This window comes from Lissotriton helveticus, chromosome 10 (genome assembly GCF_964261635.1).
Source record: "Lissotriton helveticus chromosome 10, aLisHel1.1, whole genome shotgun sequence".
In the NCBI taxonomy this organism is placed as follows: domain Eukaryota; kingdom Metazoa; phylum Chordata; class Amphibia; order Caudata; family Salamandridae; genus Lissotriton; species Lissotriton helveticus.
The window spans coordinates 341,463,580-341,490,386 of NC_136071.1; the positions used below are offsets into that span (position 1 = coordinate 341,463,580).

Genomic DNA, 26,807 nt, shown 5'->3' on the forward strand with positions numbered 1-26,807 from the left:
CAATAATCTTCTCCAGTTGAATTACAATAAGTCACAGTAGGCTACTCTTCTGGACCTTCATTCTTTTTTTGGGCCTCTGTGTTGGAGGAATTAAAATGTGTGTAAACTTTTTCCTATAGATACTAGGGTAATAATCTTCACTGACTAACCAGTTCTGATGATCAAAGACATTCTGTATAAAATGTTGAAAGCCCTCCCTGTACGAATATGCACTGAAGGAAGGATTTTATAGCAGACGTTCAACTTTGATTTTATTCTAAGTGAATACTGTATCTTACCCTTGCTACTGCTATCATGCAGTACTGACGAAGATCATACTTTTTCTATCATTGACTCACTGAATTTTGGTAGAGTGCACCATTTTACATGCCAGGCAGGATTATGTGAATAGGTTGACTTCTTTTTGGAAAGTCTGAAACAAGTCTGTATGACTTTCCTTGTCTTTTAAGTTGAGACAAGAAAGGGTATCTGCTCACCAACTTGGTAATTGCTCTCCTCTGGCTCCTAGAAGACTATAGAATTCCATGCAAGTTCCTTTGCTTCTTTCACAAGGTAGTTGATAAGCAAGGTGTTTTTTTTATATCAGAGCAATACTTGGGGCATGTCTACCATCCCGCCCTTTTAGGTTTACATGAAGCAAGCTGCTGGTTGTCTCTGGGTTAATTGCGGGCTGTCAGGGTGACCCATCCTATTTTGTCCAAGTAGCTGTATAACACATCCCTTATTTACGTAGGAGACCTTCTGAATTAATTATCACTTTAAGAGGGCCTTTAAGACCTTACTCTTTCCCTAGCCAGTTGGTTGTGATGATTCATTCCTGATTAACCCTTTTTACGCATCTTATTTCTATTCTGTCAAATAAGGACATATCACACGAGAAGCAAGGTTAAAGCAGTATCAATTAAAGGACATGCTCTTTAATCGTATGGCAGAAAGATTAAAATGTTATGGCAAGGGAGGTTGTTTAATTTTTTTAGGGGTATGTAAAGAGAATGATCAAGCGGAATTCGTCAATTGGTAAATGAAGGGTTAAAGCAAATTTAGACAGAATAAAACACTCGGATTATGAGAAGGGGACCTATGCAGAGATCAGTGTAGATAATTAAAAGATGATAGAGAGGAAACAGCAGTGTGAAATATGAATGGATAGGCAGGAAAAGGAGCGATAGAAGTAAGCAGTGAAAGGAAGTTTAAAGCGGTGGATAGAGGAGTTGAATATATATTTTAGAGCGGTGCGGTAGTATTCAGGAAGGCCAAGAAAAAGCAAGAAGCAGCTGTACATGTTGCAAAAGACAAATGTGAGAAACAGGCATTTGGCAGCATGAATAGTGAGGAATGGGCAAATCTTCTGAATATCTTAGTTCATTGTAAAAGCATCAGACTACATAGAGGATGGAAGTTAACAATTGGAAAAAAATTAAATGACATTCTGGTTATGAACATAATAAAGCAGAAGACAAGATAAGTAAAATTAGTGTGAGAAGTAAATGGGTATAATAAGAGAACTGAATTTTGGTTTTAGAAGAATTGGTAACTGGACTGCATATCCTAAGTAGATGTCTTTTTTTTCTTTCTGTTTTATATCCTTCTCTTTTCTCACCTCTTCCGATTTTTTTCCTTTAATTCTCAGGTCTCTTTTGCTTCCACATATGCTTTTCTCTCCATCTTTGTTCTTCGTTGCTTTTCTGTCATGCACTCTGTCTTTTCTGCATGTGGCTGTTCCCACCCTCACTTACTACCATGCCAAGTACTGTTGCTTCTGAGTCGCGTGCTACATGCAGATTTTTGTTGTATCACAGTCATTACTAGTGTTACCCCTGGAAATCCATGCCCTTGGAAACGTCCAAAAAGAGCAGTTGCTTTTTCAGCACTTATCTCTGCTGTACATTTGCCATCTCTGTAATCTGTAATTGCTGGTTGTTCGCCAGTAGGATTATAACCTATTCAGCTATGTTCAACATTGTATTGATTCTCTTTGCCTCACAGAGAGAAAATATTGCATATTTTGTGGATTTTTTTTTTACTTGAGCATGCCAGAGACTGGAAGATATATATGTGCCTGTTGGAGGAATATTAACACTTCCCTTTTGCTACTCTTATCATGGTTATGTGCTGTATTGATTTTTTTCCTGCAGTTCAAAGGAATTCTGTACTATATCCATCCTGTTGTGGCCTTCTTTTACCGTATTTTCGTTTATTTGTTGATGAACCTGAGCCCCGATGGGGGTAACCAGCATTGCATGTATGACCCTGACAGTACGAAGAGCCCCATACAAAAATATAATCTCTTTCCTTACGGGAGCATTGCTAAATCGAGTTCATATTCACCCCCTCCTCAAACCACTTATTCCATACCCTTGAATGCTTAGCCGGACAGCCCCTGGTTTCATAGACCAGTTTCTTTTGTTGGGCACACCAATCCACCCCTCTTCTCCACATTGCTAGCGTAAGCGGCCTGGGAGATTTCCATTGCACTGCAATATCACACTTGGCCACCAGCAAGCCCCCCCAGCAACATCACCTTTGGCGAGAGCTTGAGCTCCAGACCCAGAATCATGGAGGGTTCAGCGGCCACATTCCTCCAGTACCGCTGCGTAAAAATCTCAGGACCACACCATATGGAAAAAATCAGCAGCTTCCTGGGAGTAACAAAAGCATGTGGAGCTGGGTAACTATTTTGCCAGATGGAGAGTGTTCGGGGACAGGAAAGCACCATGGAGACAGTAAGTCTGCCATTTTTTAATCAAAGGAGGGATGAAGAAGCAGAGATTAATTCGGCTTCCGTAGGATATAGTCAAAAATCAAAGGGGAACGAATCACACGTCCTGTTCTTACCAGGGTCTAGGGTTCTTGTATGGTGAAGACCCTCATTCACATTAAGCATACAGTGCTGTATATCTTGATTCTCTGCTCTGTTAAGTGAGTAGTATCATAATTGGGTCTTTTATCACTTGAGTGCTCGGTTCTCCAAGTGTTCTACTTATTTTCCACCTGGAGGTAGACCGTCTGGTTTATCGACAGTTATGAAAAGTAAGTGCAAAGGTGTGCTGTGAAGAGTGAGGCTAAAATTGCCTCTTGTCCTCCGTTAAATCTTTTATTTGGCAAGAATGGGTCAAGATTAAAAAGGTGAATTGGGGGCTCTGTAGTGGAAGTGTCAATGTCCCACTGCGCCTGATAATAGGTCAGTATGTTTCGGTTGTGGTAGCCCTCACGGGTCTGTGGGCCGCCTTCTGGACCAAATCGAAGTAAGCTACCTTCGAGGTAGCTTATGGAGGTTGGGCAAATTTACTCTGCTTCATCACTGAGCCCATTCGCTCATCTTCATGTACGGGTTATAGAAGGTACTAATGTCTATAACTGGGAGCGATAAAAGACACTATAGACAAAAAATCATGGATACATTTTGTACATTACGATATAAATGCGGTACTATTCTTATTTGTAGGAATATTTGAGTAATGCTGGAAGATACAATCATAGGGTTCAGACTATAGTAAGGTTGTCGCTACCTGCTTATGGCACGGGAAATGGTATTGTACGAGGGTTATTGTGTGAAAGAGCACTGGTAATTGAATATTGATGTGAATGTGATCACTGCCCTAATGTGCTCATTTTAGTAATCTAAGGATTGCCATGAAAATCCTTAGTGCACGTTCCTTTATTGGTCAAAAGCAATAGGATGTTTTACTTTTTTTAACCCGTTGCACGCTGATGATGGAACCGCTCCGTCATCAGCTGCGGTGGCGCTGTGCTGATGATGGAGCGGTTCCGTCATGGCCCTGCTGCCGCGCCTGTGCGGCTCGGATTCCGCGCCTGCGCTGGTCGTTCTATTGAGCGGGCGGGACCATGTCGGAACCGCTCCTTCATCAGCACAGCTCAACCGCGGCTGGTGACGGAGCGGTTCCGTCACCAGCATGCGGCCGCCCCGCCCCCTTAGCACTGCGGCGGAATAGCCACCGCAGTGAAGGGGTTAAAGCACATGGTGTTAGAAATCGTATTGCACGCTTGGTTTGACCGGTCTTTTTACCTAGTGGAATCCCGAGGTGGTGTGTGGTACCCCAAAAGTGGAATTCGCATTTAATGCTATTCATTCCGTACAGAACGGTGGCCTAGATAAAGGATATTTATTTAAGGAGTTCCAGCCGCTTAAGCTGTAGTATTGCTTATTCACTTTCGACCTTATAAAAGGCTCTTTTTGTGGGGGTTTTCAGTGACCCATAATGATCTATCGTGAGTTCCCTTTAATCATAAAATATGGAGGTAGTTTCTTCAGCCAATGCACGATGCTTGTGCAGGGGGATGTCTAGCACATGCGTATGGCTAATAGGTGCTTATGAGAAGTGTCTTGAGTGCGCAGTGTTTAATAGTTAAAAGGCGACCTTAGTTCATTTCAATCAGGGCGCTGGTGCCACTAAGGTTCCTAAAAGCAAATAGACATGTGAATGGTTATCTGGCCGTAGCTTATAAACGGAGGTTAATTGTCAACACGTGCATGGTTGGGTTGAATAGCCGCATGTGTGCATTTGTTGTAAAATACTTATATAATAGCTGGATATTTTGTCTAGAGTCACAGAGGAAATATTACCTTTACGATGGCCTGTCTGCGCTTTTGCTGACTATTTCCTTCATGCCCCGGTATTGCGAACGCAGGCAGAAGTGCTTGCCTTTTAAGAGGTTGTGAGATCACTCATTGTAATTGGTATAGAAAAAAGACTTCATGACGATGTAGGGGAGTTTACCACTCATAAAATGAAAGGTGTATTATATGATATACTTTTTAAATAATTTTTTCTAAATAGACCAAAATCCCCATATTTAAAGAGTAAAGAAGAGGATATGTGACTGAAAATCACTTTTTGTCAAAAATATCATCTAGTAAAGAAATGTAATGTGATGATGTGTGGTCTGTTAATGGTAACTGTAGTTCTTTGCAAGGATGCTTTCGTCTAGTCCTGAGAATTGACTGCGGACTCCTATGATAAAATAGATATCACCTCTCTTAATTGGATGGATTCTCACTATATAGTGGTATATCTGAAACTCAGAAAGAGGAAAAACTATGTCTTTTTTGTGATATGGAATTAACGAATTATTGAGAGCCATGGTATGGTGTCGTTCAGGCCTCGATCACAGGTATTCAAGCTGTATACCCACCGCTGTTCCTCCTCAAAAAGGATCTGTTCAGCATTGTTATTCTTTGTGGTCAGTGTTACCAAAATGACCCATTTGTTGTCCTCAGTGGTGTGCTTCATGTTTATAAAATGGTTGCTAATTCTAGTGGTTTATTTGCCGCATTTGATGTTGCTCCAGTGTTTGCAGATTCTCTGTTTTGCTTTTCGGTAAGTCATGCCGCAAAGGGCAGGTAATCAAGTAAAAAACATGGGTTGTGTTGCAATTTGTGTTGTCTGATGGTCCATACAAAACTTTCACTTAATTGTAGGTTCTTGGTGACTTTAGTAAGCTTGCATACAGAGCAGGATCTGCTTGGATAGTGCCCAGTAATCTGTGGCAGATTCCACGTATTTGCTACTATATCCCTTTGAGTTCTTTTTAGCAGTGGTGTTGTGTGGACTATCAGGTCACGGATGTTCCTGGATCTTTTGTTGGCAAACCTGGGTTTCGGCTGAGTGAGTGTTCCTGATGTCAAGATGCGCCAGTGCTTGTTGACTGCTTTTTTCACTAAGGCCGTCATCCCTTCGTGGAAGTTGTTTTTGGCAGGGTCTTTGGTGAGGGAGAGGATCAGCTGGGTGTTGTCGGCGAATGAGACTATGTTGAGGTTGTGTGATCAGACGATGTTGGTGAGCGGTGTCATGTAGACGCTGAAGAGGGTCTGGCTGAGGGATGATCCTTGGGGTACGCTGCAGGCGATCTTAGTGGCTTCGGATCAGAGTGGAGGGACTCGTACTCTCTGGGTTCTGTTGGTGAGGAAGGTGGTGATTCAGTCCGGGGCTTTGTCGCAGATCCCTAGGTTATAGAGGCGTGTGCGAAGGGTGTGGTGGCAGACGGTGTCAAAGGCGGCAGAGAGGTCCAGGAGGAGAGGGCTGCGGTTTCGCTGTTTCCAGCAGGGTCCTGATGTCGTAGGTGACGGCGATGAGGACAGTTTCGGTGCTGTGGTTGCTGCGGAATCCAGATTGGGACGAGTCCAAGGTGTTGTTCACCTCGAGGAATTGGGTCAGTTGTCTGTTGACTATCTTCTCAATGACTCGCCGGGAACGGGAGCAGAAGATGGGCCGGAAGTTCTTGCGGTCCTTTGGGTCTGCCTTGAGTTTCTTGAGTAGGGCGTTGATCTCTGCGTGTTTCCAGCTTTCCGGGAAGGTGGCAGTCTCGAATGAACTGTTGAAGATCTTACGGAGTTGGGGTACGATGATGGAGCTCGCTTTGTTGAAGATGTGATGGGGGCAGGGGTCTGATGGTGAGCCGAAGTGGATGCTGTTCATGGTCTTGATGGTGTCTTAATCATTGACGTGGTTCCAGGAGATCAGGCAGCCGATGCGACTGGGGGGCGGTGAGTCTGGGGTGTCGGCGGCATTGGCGGCTGTTGGAGAGGTCTGGGTGTTGAAGCTGTTGTGGATGTCTGCGATCTTGCGGTGAAAGAAGGTCGCTAGAGAGTCGAGGAGGTCTTGTGATGGCGGGATGTCGTTGGAGCTGGGGTTGGCGAGTTCCTTTACGATGTTGAAGAGCTCTTTGCTGTTGTGTGCGTTTTTGTCGATGCGTTCCTTGAAGGAGATCCTTTTGGCCGTTCAAATGAGTTGGTGGTGTCTGCGGCTGGCGTTCTTGAGGGCTGCATGGTTGTCTGGTGTTTGCTCGTGGCGCCATTTCTTCTCTAGTCTTCGGCATGTCTGCTTGGATGTCTGGACGTCGGCAGTGAACCAGATGGCTCTTCTGTCGGTGCGTCTGTTCGAGGGTTTCTTGATCGGCACGAGAGTGTTGGCACAGTTGTCGATCCATTGCCTGAGGTTGCGGGCGGCTGCGTCGGTGTGGTCGGTTGGTGGGTCTAGTGTCCGGATTGAACACCAACAAGCTTTGGCAACTGCAACCCACGCCGTCAGAGGAATGATGCCTCAGTGAGGACCAGCAAGGTCTTGGAGACTCTCCAAGCAATGGAGTCGGGGCACGTCTGGAGCAACCAGCAAAGCCCACTGAAAGTTAAAGTTGCCTCCATATGGACCCACAGGCCAACGGACTAGGGATCGCGAAGGGACCTTGAGAGGAATCGTAAAATTTCAGCCCACGGAACACTCTTGTAGTGTAGGCCGGTAATCTTCCGTGGAAACACTGCTCGGGGTCAGGACTAGAAGTAGCCCAAAGCACAGCCTCAGGGAACGCCGAAAAGCATATGCTGCTGCAAATGGACACGGTGTCCAGGCGTACAGGTTGCACGGTCCCCACGTGGGCTGCGGGTCTCAGGATTGCTGAGAGCACAAGTCGACCTCGGGGACACTTGGGAACCCACCTCCTGTGTTGCAGAAATCTTAGGAGTTCTCAGGAGCTTCGGAGATGCAAACCGGTCAGATGCGTTTAAGGTGCCGGCTCAGCAGGGGAGTAACTCCTTTACTCCAAGGGAGACTCTTCAGTCATCCAGCGTAGTGTAGATAGTCGAAGTACTTGGTTTCTGTAGCATAGTTTCGTCCAAGTAAATCTAAATCCCTGTATTTAGGGGTTCCTACTTTATACCCAAGGAAAGGGTGGGACAAACTCTGGGGACCCACCTATGGAAGGGTCAGGACCGAGGGGTGGTTACACCCATGTCCTTTGTCCAGATTCACGCCAGAGCAGGAGCCAATGGCTCCTGCAACCGGTTTGAACTGGACTATGCACAGGGACACCAAATGTGCCCCCAATGCAGACCTCAAAGCACTCTGAGTGCACCCACCCAGCCCCAATACACTAAAGCCTGTCTTGGTGTTGGTTACACCTCCCTGTGACAGGAAGCCTTTTGTCAAGCCTTCCCCTAAGACAATGTACTTAAGAGTATATGGTTGGCTGCATCACAGAACAATCCAGAAAATAGATTCCGAAGGCTGCAGAGGGGCTCTGCTCATGCATGGGAAGCCTCTCACTTAAAACCCAGCACCCTGCCTTCAGGATTGATAGGGCCTGCCATAGGGGTGACTGATAGGTTTATATGTGTAGTGATATAAGGTAGATATAGTGAACCTATTTCTAAGTAAGGGGTGCATGCACCACCTTACACAGGTTACAGTAGCAAACCTGTGTTGTCAGTTTGAATGGTCTCTCAGGGGTGGCACAAAACATGCTGCAGCCCCTATGAGGCCTCTGGGGTACCTGTGCCCTAGGTACATAGTATACCATATACTAGGGACTTATAAGGATACTCCAGAATCCAGTCTGGAGTGTGACTAAAGTACATGCAATCAATTTAGAGAAGTAATCAGATAAACTGGGGTTCTGATTAGCAAGATTCCAGTCAGACTAGTTGAAAAGCAGCAAAACACCAGGAAAAAGTGGGCGTAACCATGCAGTCCGAATCCACCTTCGGACACTGATCACGAAGAACAACAATGCTGAGCAGATCCTTTTTGAGAAGGAACAGCGGTTGGCATACCTCTTGAAGATCTATAATCGAGGCCTGATCGACACCATGCCATGGCTCTCAATAATTCACTGGATTCTCATAACCATATCACAGAAAAGACAAATAGTTATTCCTCTTTCTCAGTTTCAGATAGAACACTATATAGTGAGTATCCATCCAATTAAGAGAGGCGATATCTATTTTACCATCGGAGTCCACAGTCGCTTCTCAGGACTACACCAAAGCATCCTTGCAAAGAACTACAGTTACCATTAGCAGACCACATATCATCACATTGTATTTCTTTACTAGGTGGTATTTTTGACAAAAAGTGATTTTCAGTCACATATCCTATTCTTTTCTCTTTAAATATGGAGATGTTGGTCTATTTAGAAAAAAGATTTAAAATAGTATATCGTATAACACGCCTTTCATTTTTTGAGTGGTAAACTCCACTACATAGTAATGAAGTCTTTCTTCTATACCAATTACAATGAGTGATCTCACAACCTCTTAAAAGGCAAGCACTTCCTACCCATGTTAGCAATTCCGGGGCACGAAGGAAAGAGTCTGCACAAGCGCAGACAGGACATCGTAAAGATAATACTTCCTCTGTGACTCTGGACCCAACCCCGAACCTTTCGTTCTCACTAACCTAGGATTGTTTTTTCAGAACGAGTCCTTCCTCTCTACCCCGTAGGAGTCAAAATTGTCTCCACTGAAAGGTATTTCCCTTTTCTATACATTACACTGTTTTTCAGAATAAATGCATGCACATGGCCTCACAGCCATAACCGTACACCCGCTGTCAATTAGCCTCTATTGGCAAACGGCGGCTACATAGCTAACAATGCACACACCGCCTATTAGTTTTTGTTGTTTTTCATTAAACATGAGCAGCACTAGCACCCTTCACGAATATCCAGCTTTTATTATATATGTATTTTACATCAACTGCACGCACACGACGATACAGCTCTACCATGCACACGTTGACAATTAGCCTCAGTTTATAAGCTTCGACCAGATAACCATTAACATGCCGTCTATTTGCTTTTAGGAGCCTTAGTGGCACCAGCACCCTGCTTGAAATGAACTAAGTGCGCCTTTTAACTATTAAGCACCACACATTCACAAGACACTTCTCGTAAGAACTTACTAGCCATACGCATGTGCTAGACATCGCCCTGCACAAGTATCCTGCATTGGCTGAAGAAACTACCTCCATATTTCCATCATTTATGATTAAAGGGAACTCACGATAGCTCATTATGGGCTACTGAAAAAATCCACAAAACAAGCCTTTTACAAGCTCCACACAGAATAAGCAATACTACAGCTGATGCGGCTGGAACTCCTTAAATGAATATCATTTATCTATGCCACCGTTCTGTACGGAATTAATAGCATTAAATGTGAATTCCACTTTTGGGGTACCACACACCACTAGGTAAAAAGACAGGCTAATCCAAGCATGCAATAAGATTCCTATCAAGTAACACCATGTGCTTAAAAAACAAACAAACATGTCATCTTATTGCTTTCGATCAATAAAGGAACGTGCACCAAGCATTTTTATGGCAATCCTTCGATTACTAAGATTATTTTTTTTAAACATGTTTTTATTGGCATTTAAAGATTACATTGACAGAGTATGCTTGGACATAGTACATTATAGTGTTATACTCTCCATTATCATATAATACAGTGATATTCAGTCTCTGCTTAGTTTGTTATTCTGGCAACAGTGGTGTGCCGCGTCGAGTGATTGCTACATAAAACTAGGGTACAATACTGGGGGTGTTCATTAACTCCTGGGTACTGTTGTCAAATGATGGATCGGGGCATTGTATACACAGTAGTCTGTGCAAATATGCCCCACTAGGGGAGAATGGGGGATACAAAGCCTGACGCGTCCTGATAGCTGGTATTCAGATGTGACGTGCTGTATGGTCCTATGCACTAGCGGTTCTGCGTGGACGCCTCAGGGTGAGATCTGGGGTGTGTATTTGTGGGCTGGTTTGGCGGTTGTGAGGCCCTAGGTACGTGTGTGTCGCGGTCTGGATTCTCATGGAGCTGGGACTGTTTGAATTGATTCAGTAACAGCGCCCATTCCATGGAGATGGGAAGTTTGCATATCTGTCACCTCCTCCTCGCGCAATGCTTCTTCCTCTGCCGCAGTCCATTGGAGTACTGCTCCCACCCATGCAGTGATCGGGGGACCTGTGGGGGATCGTCAGTGCATAGCTATGCCTCGTTTGGCTAGTAAAATGGCCAGTGAGACAAACATGGGTACTTTGTGTTGCTTCTGCTTCCGGAAGATGCCTAGGGCACAGGATTCCCAGGTGGTAAGGTGTGTGAGCCCGGTGAGCTCTGAGTGTTTTGTGTATATTGTGCCAGTATGCTTGTATAGTTGGACAGCTCCAGAACATATGGAAAAAATCCGCTTCTTGCGCGTGACATCTAGGGCAGAGGAATTGGGTATCGGGATAAAATCTTTGGAGGCAAGCCGGTGTCAAATACGCCCTGTGTAGGATATAGAATTGTGTATTTTTAAATCGTGCGTTTCTGGAGACCTTCTTGGGAAATTCTAGTGCCCTCTCTTATTCTTTCTCATGCAGGGGGGCCCTAGTTCTCCCTCCCAGGTGTTCCGTAGGGTCCCTAGGGGTCGGTTTGTGAGTTCCCATATGGCTTTGTAAAGCCTTGTGGTTAGGTGTCGTCCCACCCCCATGTATAATATTGTACGTTGGGTGTGTAATAGTGTTCGCGTTTGGGCCAGCTGACCAGCGGCAGCAGGGGTGAGTACGGAGGCCTCTCTAGTGATACCCGATGTATTATTTGCATGCATTTGTGAGCCACCGCTACTTGTAAGGGGTATGTCTGCTTTGGTGTCGTTCCTGGCATTAAAAGGTGGCGTAATTCCGGAGTGGGCACCCGGCCTCCTGTGGTGTATGTCTCACCTAAGTGTCTGCCTGCCATCCAGTAGGATAGCCACTGAAGTTGTGCCGCGAGGAAGTCTGATTCGAAGGACGAGGCACCCAGTCCCCCTTGCATAGTGGGTAGTTTCAGCTTTGCTAATGCTATCCTATGTCTGCTTTTCACCCATATCCTTTGATTACTAAGATGAGCTCATTTGGGCAGTGATGACTTTCACATCAATATTCAATTCAAAGCGCTCTTTTTCACACAATAACCCTGGTACAATACCATTTTCCGTGCCTTAAGTGCTTAGCGACAATCTTAATATAGTTTGAACCATATGATTGTATCTTCCAGCATTACTCAAATATTCCTACAAACAATGAATAGTATCACTCTTATCTCGTAATGTACAAAATGTATATCATTTTTTGTCTATAGTGTCTTTTATCTCTCCCAAATATAGACAGTAGTACCTTCAATAACCCATACATGAAGATGAGCGAATGGGCTCTGTGATAAAGCAGGGTGAGTAAATTTGCCTACCCTCCATAAGCTACCTCGAAGGTTGCTCACTTCGATTTGGTCATGAAGAAGGCCCACAGACCCGCAAGGGCTACCAAGGGCCGAAACATGACGCCCTATTAAGACTTACAATCGGGTGCAGTGGGACATTGACACTGCCACTACAGCGCCACCAATTCACCTTTTTAATCTTGCCCCATCCTTGGCAAATAACTGATTTAACTGAGGCAGGAGGCAATTTTAACTTACCAACACCCTTCGCACTTACATTTCAAAACCGTCGAAAAACTAGACGGTCTACCTCTAGGTAGAGGATAAGGAGATCACTTGGGGAACCGAGCATTCAAGTGATAAAAGACCCAATGAGGATACTACTCACTTAACAGAGCGGAGACTCAAGATATACCGTGTACCGTATGCTTAATGTGAATGAGGGTCTTCACCATACAAGAACCCTAAACCCTGATTAGAACAGGACGTGCGATTCATTCCCCTTTGACTTTTGACAATAGTAAAGTCTGCACCAAGTACAGCCGCGATGAGCTGGTCAATACCCTGGGGGCGTCAGAGTATCTCTCCTATCGGTGTGGTCTATAGAACCAAGCCACCCCTCCCAGCATACTTAGTGTCCCCAAGGTGTCTGGGGCACTACTGACAAGTGTACTGAATATTTGGGACTTCACCCCCCTTACCCAGTGTGCCCATCATGATTTTTGCTTCCAAAGAGCTAAACTCGAGGATCACTCTTTTACTGCATGTTAACACCAATAACATAACAAGAAGTGTTAGTTACGTTATGGTGTGCCCCACACATATTCATCTTTCTCTTCATTCCCTTCTTTTGTCACTTTTCCCCTATGTGTTCTTCCATTTCATCAAGCTCCCACCCTCTGCCAGCTTTGTTTCCTTTGTGCACCATTTTTCAAGCTCTATATTTCTCCCGTATCCTGCTACCTGCAGGTCTGTAATGTTTAATACCTTCAAAAATGCTTTGTCGTCTTTGATAGTTTAATTAAAAACATGTATCTGCCAAAATACTTTGTTCCTGGAGTATATTTGTTTTGCCGTGCACCCCTCAACCCATTCTGTCCCATCTTGTCTTATTTCCAATAACCATTCACCCTGTTGGCCTCTCCTCCTGCTCCTAACCTTTTCAGTCCCCCTTCCTTTTGACCTCATCTTAGTCTGTGTGCTATTAGGCTATTATTCACACCAATCTAAGGGACATGTATTCCTGACGAATGCCATCCTATATATCCTCTTTGGTTCTGGAGCACAGTTCTAAAAAGTAAACTTCAGCTGTGCAACTAAGCACTACAGCTGTTAAACATGCTATGTTGCTGGCTTTAATAATACAATAAGTTGATTTATTGTGAATCCGAGTCTTCAGTTAAAATGTCTTATTGAGAGCCCAAAACTATCTGAAAGGTCACATATACAATATATGCAATATGAAAAGTCTAAATAAATTCATGGGCTTCCCTGGTTGCTGCTCAGTTCAGGAGGAACCAATAATTGATTCTTTGTTCCTCCTGAACTGAGTTACCTCGTTGATGCACCAGAGTCCAGTGATAGAATAAGTCCAAGTGATGCATATGGGCTAGACCGGAACGGTTTTTACTACCTGGGACCACTGAAACCGGAGCAGTGATAGAATTTTAACTTTTCAGATGAACTTTCGTCACTACACCGAAACAAAATGCAATTATGCTCAATGCCCACTGGATGCACCTTGTTTTTTTTCCCCCCGGAGTTCTATATAGCGCGAACTTGACCCGAAGCGGGTATCGGGTATCGGAGCGCTTTACATAGTACCAGTTGCGTTACATGAGGACACATTCATTATGATCAAATTCTAAATGTAATATACTTTGTGCATTAAAAATAAAGTTACTATAGAAGAGCTATGCTATATTTTGCTACTAAACAGGCAGCCACAAGTGCACTTACCTGATAGACAACAGGGTCAGGATTTCAATGGCGCACCAGGTGCACAGGACCAAAAGCTCTAGACACCCCACTAAACACCTAAAATTGCTATGTTTTACTACTAAACAGGTCGTCACAAGTGCAGTTACCTTTCAGACAACAGGGTCATGATTTGAATGGTGCAGCAGGTGCAGTAGCACCTGGCCCAAAAGTTGTCAGAGCTCCTCTAAAGACCTATTATTACTATATTTTACTACTATACAGGCAGTCAGAATTGCAGTTACCTTGCAGTTGAAAGACGCTTGATTTAAATGGTTGACTAAACACCAAATATTGCTATATTCTGCTACTAAGCAGGCAGTTACAAGTTCAGAATTCTTGCAGGCAACAGGGTAATTATTTGAATGGTGCAGCAGGGGCAGTGGCAGTGGCACCGAGCCCAAAAGTTGTCAGAACTACTCTAAACACCTAATATTGCTGTATTTTACAACTAAAGAGGCAGTCATATATGTGCAGTAATTTCCTTGGTCTTCTCTTAAAGTGAATAATTGGGAATCCTGTTTATGCATTGCGCAGATAAAAAGCGCAGCCACCACACAGTTCCGTGTTTCCTGCATAGTTAAAATATTTTTGAGAGCCAGACTCCATACATTGACTGATTGATACATGTGCATCCTTACTTGTACATGTTGATAGACATGAATATCAGTATATGCTGCTAAGTCCAACCTTCCAAACTGAGATTGATTCTTGATATACTTGTTTTGAAACAGTTAATGTGTACAGAGGGTCCACATTTTTAGGTCTGGTGTTAGCCAAGAACTTTTGATTTCCCTAAAATTATATGCATAATATACTTAAAGGGGCTTTTAGCAAATCCTCTTCATCCATTTGTCTGTTATTGTCATTCGCATTCTTCTGCCCACCACAGCAAACAGCATGGCGCAATGTTGGACAACTTCATTGTGAGTGACTGCATTCTTCTCTTTCACAGGGCACTAGTCTACACACAAAACTTAACAAAGTCAAGGCAGCTCCCTCAAAGCGGTTCTGCAAAAACCACAAGAAAACTAAGCACTGACCAAGACAAAAGGCGAGCAGCCATCTCAAGACCTGTTGGCTTTACAATGCTTTTTTAGTTCAAGGACATGATCTTTGTACCGACTATTTTGATTTGAGACCAGGCACTGTTAGCTGCACACAGCGGGCCTATTTAAGGGCTGTGAAAGTAGTTGGGTTCTGTGTGTACACAGCTCTGTCTGCCTCTTCTGATCTATTCACACATGCAGCAAGCTACTCCACTTTGTCTTTTTTGACATCTTACTTACGAACCTACGAGCAACAGCCACATTATGAAGATTTAGTTTTGACCATCAAAGCTTGCCTCCTAGAGCCACCTTTTAGGTCAAAATTAAGGAGATGATGGACAGAGCGCTGAAGCTGTCCACTCACCCCTAGTCACAGATCTGGATTGAATCCATCATAGTTCTTTAGCTCAATTCGCCCAGCTTTATGCAAATCAGTCTTGACCCTATGCCTCATGGGAACAGTCCAGCCCGAACTGCATTCTTCCCTTCCCTTTCAGGTGGCGCCCTTCTGTTATAAATCTGCCCGAACAATGTAAAAGTGTTTTCTAAAATAAGTAGACGCTGTTTACCAGGCTGAAGTGAATTGCTGACCTCGGTGCCTTTAATTGTTACTTGGCAGTAACGAGTAAGAAAATGCGGCGTAAGCGGATATCGTGTTGAGCTCTTTGCTTGATTTCGATGTGCTCCATGAAGCCCAAGTAGGTTGGTAATCCTCCTGGCACTAGGACTTTAGTCATGCCAGCCAGATGCTGCATCTGTTGCAGATTACCTCTCAAACTGCGCTGTAGAAATGATTTTTTTTTTTAGATGTTGCTTGACAGTGCAATCGTCAGGAAGACATATTGCTACAATTTTTTTAAAATATACATAGAATGTCTTTCTGCTGTGTCAGAGGAGTTTTCTCTCACCTTATTCTGTTGTCGGTTTTCTGTCATTCCGTTCCTACTGAGTTATTTCTTTGTAGTGAGAGACTGTCTTGCATCTCAACACTGAACCAGAATATAACGCATCCTTTATCTCGCATCTCTATTGTATGCAGAAAGCATTCGTTATTTGATGTTTTTTCACTGCAGCAGGCTTTTTAAAATATCATTGCCAATGCTTGTTTTCAAAATCTATAACCATTGACAGTGGGCTAATACCCTAGAGTACATATTTTTTCTTTATCTAGAAACGAATCTACTTTCTTGCATTTTTCTTGCGCTTACGTTCTTTTAGTCAGCTAAACCAGAGGCAACCTTTTTAAAAATATATATAGATTTCTTTATTGTGATTTGTTAGTTACATACAGGATATGAAATGGCAAAGATCATAATACTCCTTATAATGGCAGAGAGGCAAACGACCATACCACAAGGTATTGTACCAAAAGGAACTGTGCTCAGGAGAAGAGACCAGTAATGGCATAGTCTAATAGTCATGCGGCCTAATGGGCAGCAGTACAGCATAATGCTGTATCCTGGTTACAACGAAACCAGCAAAAACAGCACATGTTATCTATATAATAAACACAGATACCAGATAATGGTGTGGTGAAACCTGTGATCCCTCCCACCCATACCCAACCCTTTAGCTTCCACGTAAGTGATAGTTCAGATCTTGTGGGTAATCCCCATTGCAGTCCCGAGCTCATTCATCACAGAACTCCCATGCAGATTATCTATTGGGTCCAAGTTGACAATCCCATCCCACATCAGTGTCGCTCTTCCATTCCAGTCGGTTGATCAGGTGCAGGTTGAATCTGACCAGGCGGCCCCCCCAAAAAATGCCTGCTATCGCATTCCAGGCAAGCAGGACATCCTGTGCCTTCTAATGTCTCCTGGTCCTCCTCATATGGGTCTCTTCCACCCCTGCCTACTCCAGCACATCTTTCTTCCAAGTTTCCTATGTCGGGGACGAGGGCCTCACCAGTTTATTGCTATGTTACTTTTCACCACTGTCCGGCCTAGTTTAGTAAAGCTTCTGTTAAATTGCCGTTTCAGGTCCTGGGAGGAGCTCCAACAGACACTTATTGACTGTGTTGGAAATCCCACCCTGGTGCATGTTTAAGCTGGGTCAGCATCTCAAACTATAGTAGGAGGCTTTAACCGGTCAGTGCCAGACCATATGTAGGCAGTGCCGACCCCTAGATGCATATATGGTGTGCAGGTATATGGGGGGAAGGTAGGTCACATGTACTATAATATACTGTATTTGTTTGAACCTAGTGCTCACTGACACCCTCCAGATAACCACATGCATCTTGTGCCAGTCCTTGGGGGAGATAGATTCGTCGCTGAGAGATTCGTAGCTTGGATGCTGCCATGTTTCCTCTATACTTAGCAACTGTACTTGCCTATCTGTACGCAGTGCATTATCAGGGGTAATAGTGTTAATTCTGGATTCAGCGTTTCATTGGCAAAGATGACGAGTAGACGGCAGAAACTTTACTCCACTTTTTTCCTTATTTGTTTTCTCATTGTTGCATTTAAACTTTAGCTATTTGCAGCTACTCCCAAATGTGCCTATGTTGATTCAGTAGTATCTACGTCACTTTGTATTAATGGAACAATTCTGCCACTAATACAGCAGCATAAATAGAGCACTAAAGTATGAATATTCTTCTCTGAGGTATATATAACTTCCTGAGAGTTGCTAGTGAAGTTCCTTGAAGTCAGAGTTAGCGTCCTAACTTCACAGTTGAAGCATACATGGAATTTGGTCACTATTTGTCAAAGCTGTGGCCAGTACTAATCTCTAGGTATCACTAATCCTGGTTGTTGAACTGGGTGACCATATTGCGTAACTTCCGATGTCAGCTAGTTCATAAATTGGAGTTCCAGTTCATGAACCTAGAATCAAATTTTCTGTTGAGACTTCTAATTGCAGATCTCTCACCGTGTGAATTTTCCTCAGGTTCTAGCCTGGATCCGGAAACTTTGATAGCAAGTCCCGCACACTGTGACAGATGGCAATGTGCAGCTTCACGTCTGGTCTGTCTTACAGATGTGACTTCAGGGCCCCCTCCGTGCACTGACGCCTGAGCCTTTCTTACTGTGTCTTCTGATGCAGATCTGGAGCGAACAGTACTGTCTTTTTATCAGAACTTTTCTTCTGGATTTTTTTCCCACTAAATTCACTTCCAGTATGCAGATATAAGCCCTAAATCCGGTTTCAAGCAGTGCTGTTACTGTCACTGCAAATGTTGAATTTATATACATTATATTCAGGGAGTTAGGTCCTGGGACGTACGGACAGCTGGACCATATGTAAATTTTTGAAAGAAATGTGGTGCTACCCATACATATGATTTATAACGCCTCCTTATTTGGAGTAACAAATCGCCTTTTACTTGAAGATTTGTCTGGTATTATTTATTTATACCTTGTGAATCATTTTTTAATTGGAGAAATAGTTTATACGAAAAGACAAACCATGTACAAACAATTATTCAAACAATAACTATACAAAATTACAAAATTACAACACTACTACATAAAACACAAATCTAAACATTTCATATGTATATTTGCACAATATCCACATTTTTAAATGTTATATGTACATTACCACAGTATCCGAATTTTTGATACAATTCCAATCAAGGAATAAAGAAGAAAATTAAGAAAAAATCAAGTGGAGAAGAGATGAATCAATAACATGCACATTATTAATCAGAATGAATAGACTCAATCAGTGTTTTAGTCATTCAACAGTGCTTGTCTCCATTTGGCCGACGCGTTTCGAACTAGTTATATTAATTAGCGAGTTCTCATCAGGGCTGTATGATTTTTCCTTACAAGAGTTGTCGCAGTTTATTGGGGTTCAGTTGTCGGGGTTCAATTGTTTTATGAAATCCCTGCAGTGGTTTCTTAATCGGCTTGCGATAGGCATCCAAAGTAATTTCTAGGAGGTCTTGTTAGGTACCCACCGGTACCAATTGCGAGCCTGTGCTCCGAGGAACGTGTTTTCACTGTGCCACACGGTTTTACACAGAAACGAATCGAAAATAGTTCAGCGCGGTACAAGACCTGAGCTCCGGGGCACGTATCCTCACTGCTCGGAGCGCTTCAGACAGGGACAGCTCGAGACCAGTTCAGAGCGGTTCAAGTTCTGCACGGAAAACAAGCGCTCGGTTAATCGCTACTTGTAGTGCAAGACCTGATCACGACACCAGTTCATGTTTGTGTTCAAAAAAACTTAACGGATAAACAATCTGAGACTGGAAGGCCAAGCTTGCCATCTCTGAGCTCCTAAAGAAGTGGGGAAAGTGGTCAAGGTTGAAGGCACAGTATATAGTACAAATGTGTCAAGCAGTTACATTCTACACAGTTGTGGAGGCAAGAAATACAATACAGTATAGGACTATCGCTTCAATAGTAGTATTCAATATGTACTATAATCTGGGGGCTTAGGTCGATTTCCACAGTGGGTCGTATGAGAATGATGTGGCATCAAGGGACTTTCAGAGTTTTCTGTTGGCTTTACGCCATGTATTTGTATTTGTTTTCTCCTGATTGATTATTATTGTTATTTGTCATTTCTTGTGACTCAATAAAAAATGATATTGAAATTTTAAAAAAAGGTTGAAGGCACAGAAACTCTTGCTCCAGAGATCTTTCTCAAGGCTGCTCTACCTTGAGATCAAGGACTTCAGGCAAGTCCAAACATTCACACAAAAAAACAACTGTCCAAGCATGGTTCATCGATGTCCTGACACTCGGAGTTGCGTGACGGCCAGGGTACATCAAGGTTTCAGAGCCGCTCCGTGGAACAACCCTCAATCTCGTTCCCCCTCAACGGGCAGACGCAGTGAACGGAATTTGACTCCTGAAAGAGTATGCAGCTATATTTTTGGTACTCACCGAAACTCACTGGAGCACTCTCTGGACCCAGGGATTTGATGTGACAGCTTGGCGGAAGCCCTCCTTACAGACCCAGCGCCACTCTATCTCCACTAGGTTGTACCCATCTCTGTGAATGGCGCCTCTTGCTCCAGCCTCAACGCTACATCGGATGCCACTTTCGGTGCGGAGCCCGAACTGCCAAACCAGGTCCTCCCTGGACCGGAAACAAGCATCCTAGGATCGGTTTCGGTGTTTCATCCCTCATCTGCCATGATAACTTTGAATCCAGTGGCACAGTGAGCCCGGGATCCACATCTGGGCATACCTGGCACACTTAGGGCGAGAAAGCAAAAGACACACAATTGATGGACCAGAGATCAGGACTGACTGTTCGTGTTATTGCGTGGTACCGAAAAAGGGTGGAGGCCTTCACCCCTTCCTGGATCTTCACCTTCTGACATGTTCAAAATGCTCACCCTGGCCCAAGTTATGTCTGCCCTGGATACAGGAGACTGGATGGGAGCACTCAACTTTCACATATTTTTACTTCACTGTCCTGCAGTCCCACAGACGTTACCTGCAGTTCTAGGTAGGGCAAGAGCACTGATCGGCGGTGGACTGACCTGAGGAAATTATTACACGTGTCTCTTTTGACTATGTGACGACGAGAGCACAGTCCCACTAAAGTCCCGGGTTCAGAGAAATCCTTGTGAACTCGTGAATTTGTTCCCTCTCAGAAATCCTTCAGAGTATAGAAGAATTGGATATTACCTACAGACCATAAAAAAAGGTAAAACACTGGAGTTGTGTGAAGACCATTAACTAGGGACCAACACCCTGATGAATGCCAGCGCAACCCTTGTGGGTGCATAACATTGTCAGACACATGTTGGTATTTCCAGTGAGGCTATAGGGGCCGTTACCCCCCTTTATACCCCGAAGTGTATTTTTAATACTACCAGGGGTTCACAGACAGAATAAAAGAATTTATGTTGACCTGTAGGTTGTTTTAAGTAGATATACAGCACTGTTTGGTCCCGTTTTAGAGGGGACTAGACCTCCCCTTCTTTTGTTTTGAGTTGTATCACGTTTTTGTATGTGTCTTATGTGTGTTTGTTGGAAAGTGGGTTATTGGTAGGGGCAAATGTAGGTCTGCCACTGGCAATAAAGCCACTAACACATGCTAGGACTCAGCATAGGTCTTAGAAAATTATTCCTTTGCTCAACCCTTGGTAACGTGGCTGCGAGCAGACAGGCTTAACTTCAAAGACAGGTATGTAAAGCATTCAAAAACCCCATTTCAGTAAATAATTAAGACACAACTTAAAATAAAAATCCAACCCCAATTTATAACAATAGGTAATATTTTTATCTTTTAAATGACACCAAAACGAAAATAATCCACTGTAGGAGATTAGTCACTTTCTAGTGCTTAGAAACCAACAGCGCCCCTTTAAGTCATTTCGTTTTCTCTGTCAGGGACACACCTTTTATAAATTGTTCTGAAGAATTCTCACCACTGTAGTGGACCGCCTTCTTCAGCAAGCGGGGTCCAGTTAGAAAACCTTCCTGGCGTTCTGCATGCGGGTCCCAAAGTATCCAACACACAATCCAAGGTTCTGGAATCTCCAAGAGGGTCCTTGAAAGTGTGAAACTTCAATTCCGCAATCCACTTGAACAAAACCCTTACAAATCCACTGGTACTCCAGGCTTTGAATTCTTTGTGGGGCTTTTCCTGGTGAGCTCTGTTAACCTGTAGCTTGCAGGGAGTTCCACTCTTGAGTCTTTCGGCAGCAAGGTAATCCACAGGGCTGTAGTTTTATTTGGTGCAGTCTTCAGAGGTCAGGCCTTAGAGTTCCTTGCACAGCAAAATCGTTGCAGCAGGGCACTTCTTGCTTCAGTAAGTTTCAAGCAGCAGATCTGGTGGGCTCTGCCCCTCTCAGATACTTATTCAAAATTCTCTGGGTCAAGCACCAGGTCACTGCTGACCAATGAGAACAGGGCAACTCCTCATAGTTATGACCACATCCTGTAGAGTGTGGCATTAGTTTGTCCCAGAGTGCATCATTCTTCCAAATCCATAATGGCTGATTTTCCAGCAAGGAGGTAAGAGCTGGCTAAACGCACCCCCTGGGATGGCTTATTTCCATGGACTCTTGGACTCTCCCCCTACCATCTGCACATACCTTCCTTAAGCCTAGCCCTGACTCTGGGTCAAGACTGTCAGAGTGGACTGAAACCCAGGCCTCCCCTCTGCCTTTGAAGAGCATAGTTTACGACGCCACCTCCTGGCCTGGCATTCCTATAGACCAGCACACTGCCCTCCCAGAAGCCTGGCTAATCCACTTAACTCTGACTAATTCCCCAGTTGCTGTGCCCTGAGGAACCCTCTTCTGCCCCGGGGGAAGCGTACGGAGCAGCCTGGCCGAGCCTGGGGCGGAGAGCGGGCACCATGAGGCTTTCCAGCACCCAGTGGCCGCGCTCCTGTGACCGCCTGAGGCCCTTCTCCCTGCCGCGTCTGCTGGATTCCCCAGTTGCTGTGCCCCGAGGAACCCTCTTCTCCTCCGGGGGAAGCGTACGGAGCAGCCAGGCCGCGCGCGGGGGGGGGGGGGGGGGGGGAGGGGGAGGGGGAGGGGGAGGGGGAGGGGGAGGGGGAGGGCACCATGAGGCTTTCCGGCACCCCGTGGCCGCGCTCCTGATGATGGAGGACAACAAGCAGCTGCTGCTGCGCATCGATGGGGTGGTGCAGCCCTGTGGCCGGGAGGGGAGCAGCCTGTGGTGCAAGCTGAGCGGCTCCAAGCCCCCGGACATGGAAAACAACCAGCACAACAGCCAAGGTGAGCGGACGGGGCATTGTGGAGCCCGGGGGGATGCGGGGCAGTACGTCTAGGGGTGCTGCGGGGCCATTGGGCTTGGGGCGCAGGTCCGTGCAGACCCAGGGTTGCGGAGGATGCTTCACGGGGCATTCTATCTCAGGACGCCACTGTCGGTGCAATGGGGGCGGGCCGTTAAAGGTGGGTATACACCGGGGGGAAATCTAACCCAAACCTAGGGATACTGCTGACCATACGCGGGGTGTATAACAGGGCGCCACATGGCATCACAGTGCGCCTATTGCTGCCCATTGCCACATTTGTGCTGGGCTCAGTGACGAGTTTAGCGCCTGGAGAACTCAATGATGTCATAGTAGTGTCAGGTGCTACAGTGCTGTGCACATGTGGCCTCTGCTGCGGGTGACCTGCTTCCCCCATTAAGTTTCACCCTCGCTGCGCAGCACATGCCGCCCTGTGCCAGAGGCGCCGCTCTACCGAGGCGCAGGGGAGCTATGTGGTGACGCCGGTTAGTGCACTGGGGCTGACGTGATTAAAAGCCTCCTCGTTAAGCCTTCGTAGTGTTCTTGTGTATCCAGTTAATGTTACACGCTCTGCAGACCTCAGGCATGTCGGAGGCTAAGCAGCTCTTGGTACCGGTGCACAGAGCTCGTTTACTATCCGACTTTGGACAGGGCACACGCGTGCGTGTGATCTGTACAGAGGACCATTAAAAGATAGGACCTGAGTGTGTAGCAGCGTATGCACACTGGGCAGGTGCAGGACATAGGGGATGTGGCAAGGTAGTGAATAGTTGATATGAAATACCGATGTGCATGCCTGTTTATGGACATGGATCGCTCATGTATACCAGTCAGCTGGACAGAGACACTGCGCAAAGGGGTGAGCTGGAACATGGACAGTATGTGTACACTTATCCTGCAGTGGGCATGGCGCGAAATTGGATAGCACATGCATACATGTAGCGGACCTAGAACATGGATTAGCACAAGTGTACGTGACCGTGACACAGCATGTATCTTCATGCAGACAGGAGAGGCCATGGAGAAAACATGGGTAGCACTTGTACGCAAGACCGGGGCAGCAAACATGCACCCGATAAAAGGCAGAGCATAGACAATGCATATACATAGAATAGGCTATAGACATAACCCGGGCAGTATTTACACAGGGCAAGGCATGGACAGTGTCTGTACACAGAACAGACTCTGGAAGGAACTGGACAGGGCGGCACATGCGCACCTGATCAGTGGTGGACAGCATGTGTACACTGGACAGGGAGAGTAAAAGACAGTACATGTAGAAAGGACAGGGAACCGAAAGGAACAAAACTGGGTACAGCACATGGGCTAGTTTAGAGGAACTAGATTGGACGAGACCAAGGGATGCGTGGAAACCACGGGCAGAGCAGGTGAGAACACGCACACAGGGAAGGAACGGGGCACATGCCAATGTCGCAATGCATTTGACAGTTTTAATAGTTTTACAATTTTGTATCCGGTGTTACTGCACTTCTATCTAGATGCCAACATGTCGAGTTGCGAGGAAGGGGCTTGGTCATCCGAAAAGGGTATTTGATCTTAGAATACTTTGGAGCTCCAGCGATGAGGAACACGTTTTTGGTGCGCGCTTCTTTTAGGCAGCAGCGGTACAGAATGGCACGAAGCTCTGCAGCGGTCACTTGACCCGCTAGTCTATTTCAGGAGCTGATGACCTACTGTTGATATTCAAGACGTGTGTAGCGCACACTGTACGATGTGCTGACTCTTGGCGCTTAAATACAAGTTGTTAATTCTTGTATGATGATGGACGCGTCCTAGCACCCTCAATGATGAAAAGCCGAGCAGCCCCACGTGTTGCACATGAAGCTCTGCAGCGGTCACTTGACCCGCTAGTCTATCTCAGGAGCTGATGAGATGTAGCAGCGGCCTGCAATGTCCGGTCAGATTAAAACCCCGGCAGCTGATTCTTAAGCTATCGCAGTACCTTTTTTAGCTCAAGTAGAAGCACTGTGCTTATATTAGGGGCATTGTTATCTTAATCGATTATCTTTATACTTTATTCGATAAAAACAAACTATCATAAAAGTACACAATTCATTGCTAAGAGATATTAAAACTTTTAAAAAGTGAAATCTTTTCAAAAACAGCACAAAATTTTAAAAATAAATTAAATAAAATCCTAAAGCAGGGAGCAGAGGACAGAGGATCAGACATATTCTGGTGGGTGTATACTATACACAATTTCCTGCCCCATGCTCATTTTACAAGTCTTGAACGTATCTGCCAGGCCTTTCCCAAGACTTTGGCAACGCCGCAAAAAAACATCGTAGATGTTGTATCTGTTGTCAATATGCGGAGTGCCGTCACATGGTGCCTGACTCCCAGTTCTCTACATACTGGCTTTAACCACCTTCTCCTGGGTTCACTATATGCTCTACAGGCAAATAGGAAATGGGCTAAGGACTCATTAGGGTTTGAACAACCAGGGCAACTAAAATGATTAGACATAGATGATATCCAATGCTTGGTAAAAGTGTTCAGGGGAAGTGTTCCATGTCTAAACTTTAGAAACAAAGTTCTGTCTCTAGGTACTTTAATGACATCGAGAAAAGATTCAAACTTCCTCACCGGCTTATGCTCTAAAAAACGGTCAGTTAACACTCCCCAGTTTGATTTCTCGAGTTCCCTGGCTTGAACCCATTCCCAGTATATTTTTTTAATTGTATCTTTCGGGGGTGGTGACTGGGACAACCATGTTTCACTTAGCCCCAGATTGGTAGTCAGGTCCCTTAGATTGTCCAGCCACGGAATTCTTGACAACTTGTTCAGGATGATAAGTTCGTCCAAGACTGCAGCGTAGTGTGCCAGTTCCGGTGACCTTCTCAAACGTACCCAATATAGAAGAGGTCGAAGGGTGACAATATCTTTAATTGCATGGCGGCCCATATCTTGCAACAGTGGTTTCAAGGGGGTAGAGACTGGGAGACCCACCAAGTCTCTAAAGAACTTATTTTCAGTTTTAGTTAACTCTGTGATCTTATCAAAGCCCCAAAGTTCTGACCCATATGTTGCTGCCAATGCTTTCCCTTCATAGATGGCAAGGACAGGTGCAATGGGCCTACTTACCGAGGCTCGGTGTTCTCTGGAAATGGCTCCCGTGGTCCTTTTCAAATTCAAATGCATTTTTGCTAAATGAGAGTCCCACTTCATTCTCCGGTTCACCCTTACTCCCAGATAATCAAATGCATCAACCTCCTCCAGTGAACATCCATTAAGCACAACATTAATCTTCCTTGGTCTCTTTGTTTGGGACAACACCATTAATTTAGTTTTTGTAGTGTTCATTGTTAACCCACGTTCCTCACAGAAGGCATCAAACTTGGTCAAAAGTTTTTGGAGACCAGAGGGTCGGTATTTTTTCACCTGCCAGGGTGGGAGCATCCACGGTGTCCTCCCTCAAATGGGCTGCCACCCCATTTATAAAGAGGGAGAACAAGGTGGGAGCCATCACGCAACCCTGGCGGACCCCCCTATTCACTGGTATTTTGTCAGTTAGTTGGCCCTCACTCCCCCATCGGATCCTTGCATATGTGCCATCGTTATCTTAATAGTATTGCTGACAATATAGGTATCAACTTTATTATGAGAATATTAAATGCAAAAGCTACTACCATAACTCCAAGTTGTGTTGGCGATCTGTTTAAATCTGGGTAGCGCCAGAACTTAACATGAGCGTGCATCTCATTTACCTACTAAACAAATTTGGTAAACAAGAGAATAACGTTCCGCCTCCTCACCCACGCACACAAAGCCCTCTACGACCTAGGACCCGAATGCCTCAACACGTGCCTGTCATTTTACACCCCCCACCCGCCAACTACGATCGCACAATCAAGCCCTCGCCGCAATTCCACGCATCAAAAGATCCACCATGGGGGGAAGATCCTTCTCCTACTTAGCGGCCAAGAACTGGAATTCTCTCCCCATCCACCTTCGCCTCACACAGAACCACCTCTCCTTCAGAAAACAACTTAAAACTTGGATATTCGACAAGTAATATACCTCCCCTCCCTCAAGCGCCTTGAGACCCTCTGGGTGAGTAGTGCGCTATACAAATGCTAAACTTGAACTTGGTAATACTAATGAAATTA

General features: G+C 45.0%; 1 protein-coding gene across 31 annotated transcripts in view; it reads left to right on the forward strand.

The window, feature by feature from the left end:
• MAP4 (microtubule associated protein 4) overlaps positions 1-26,807 on the forward strand; it is a 1,839,191-nt gene that overhangs the window by 415,939 nt on the left and 1,396,445 nt on the right. The window lies entirely within an intron of this gene.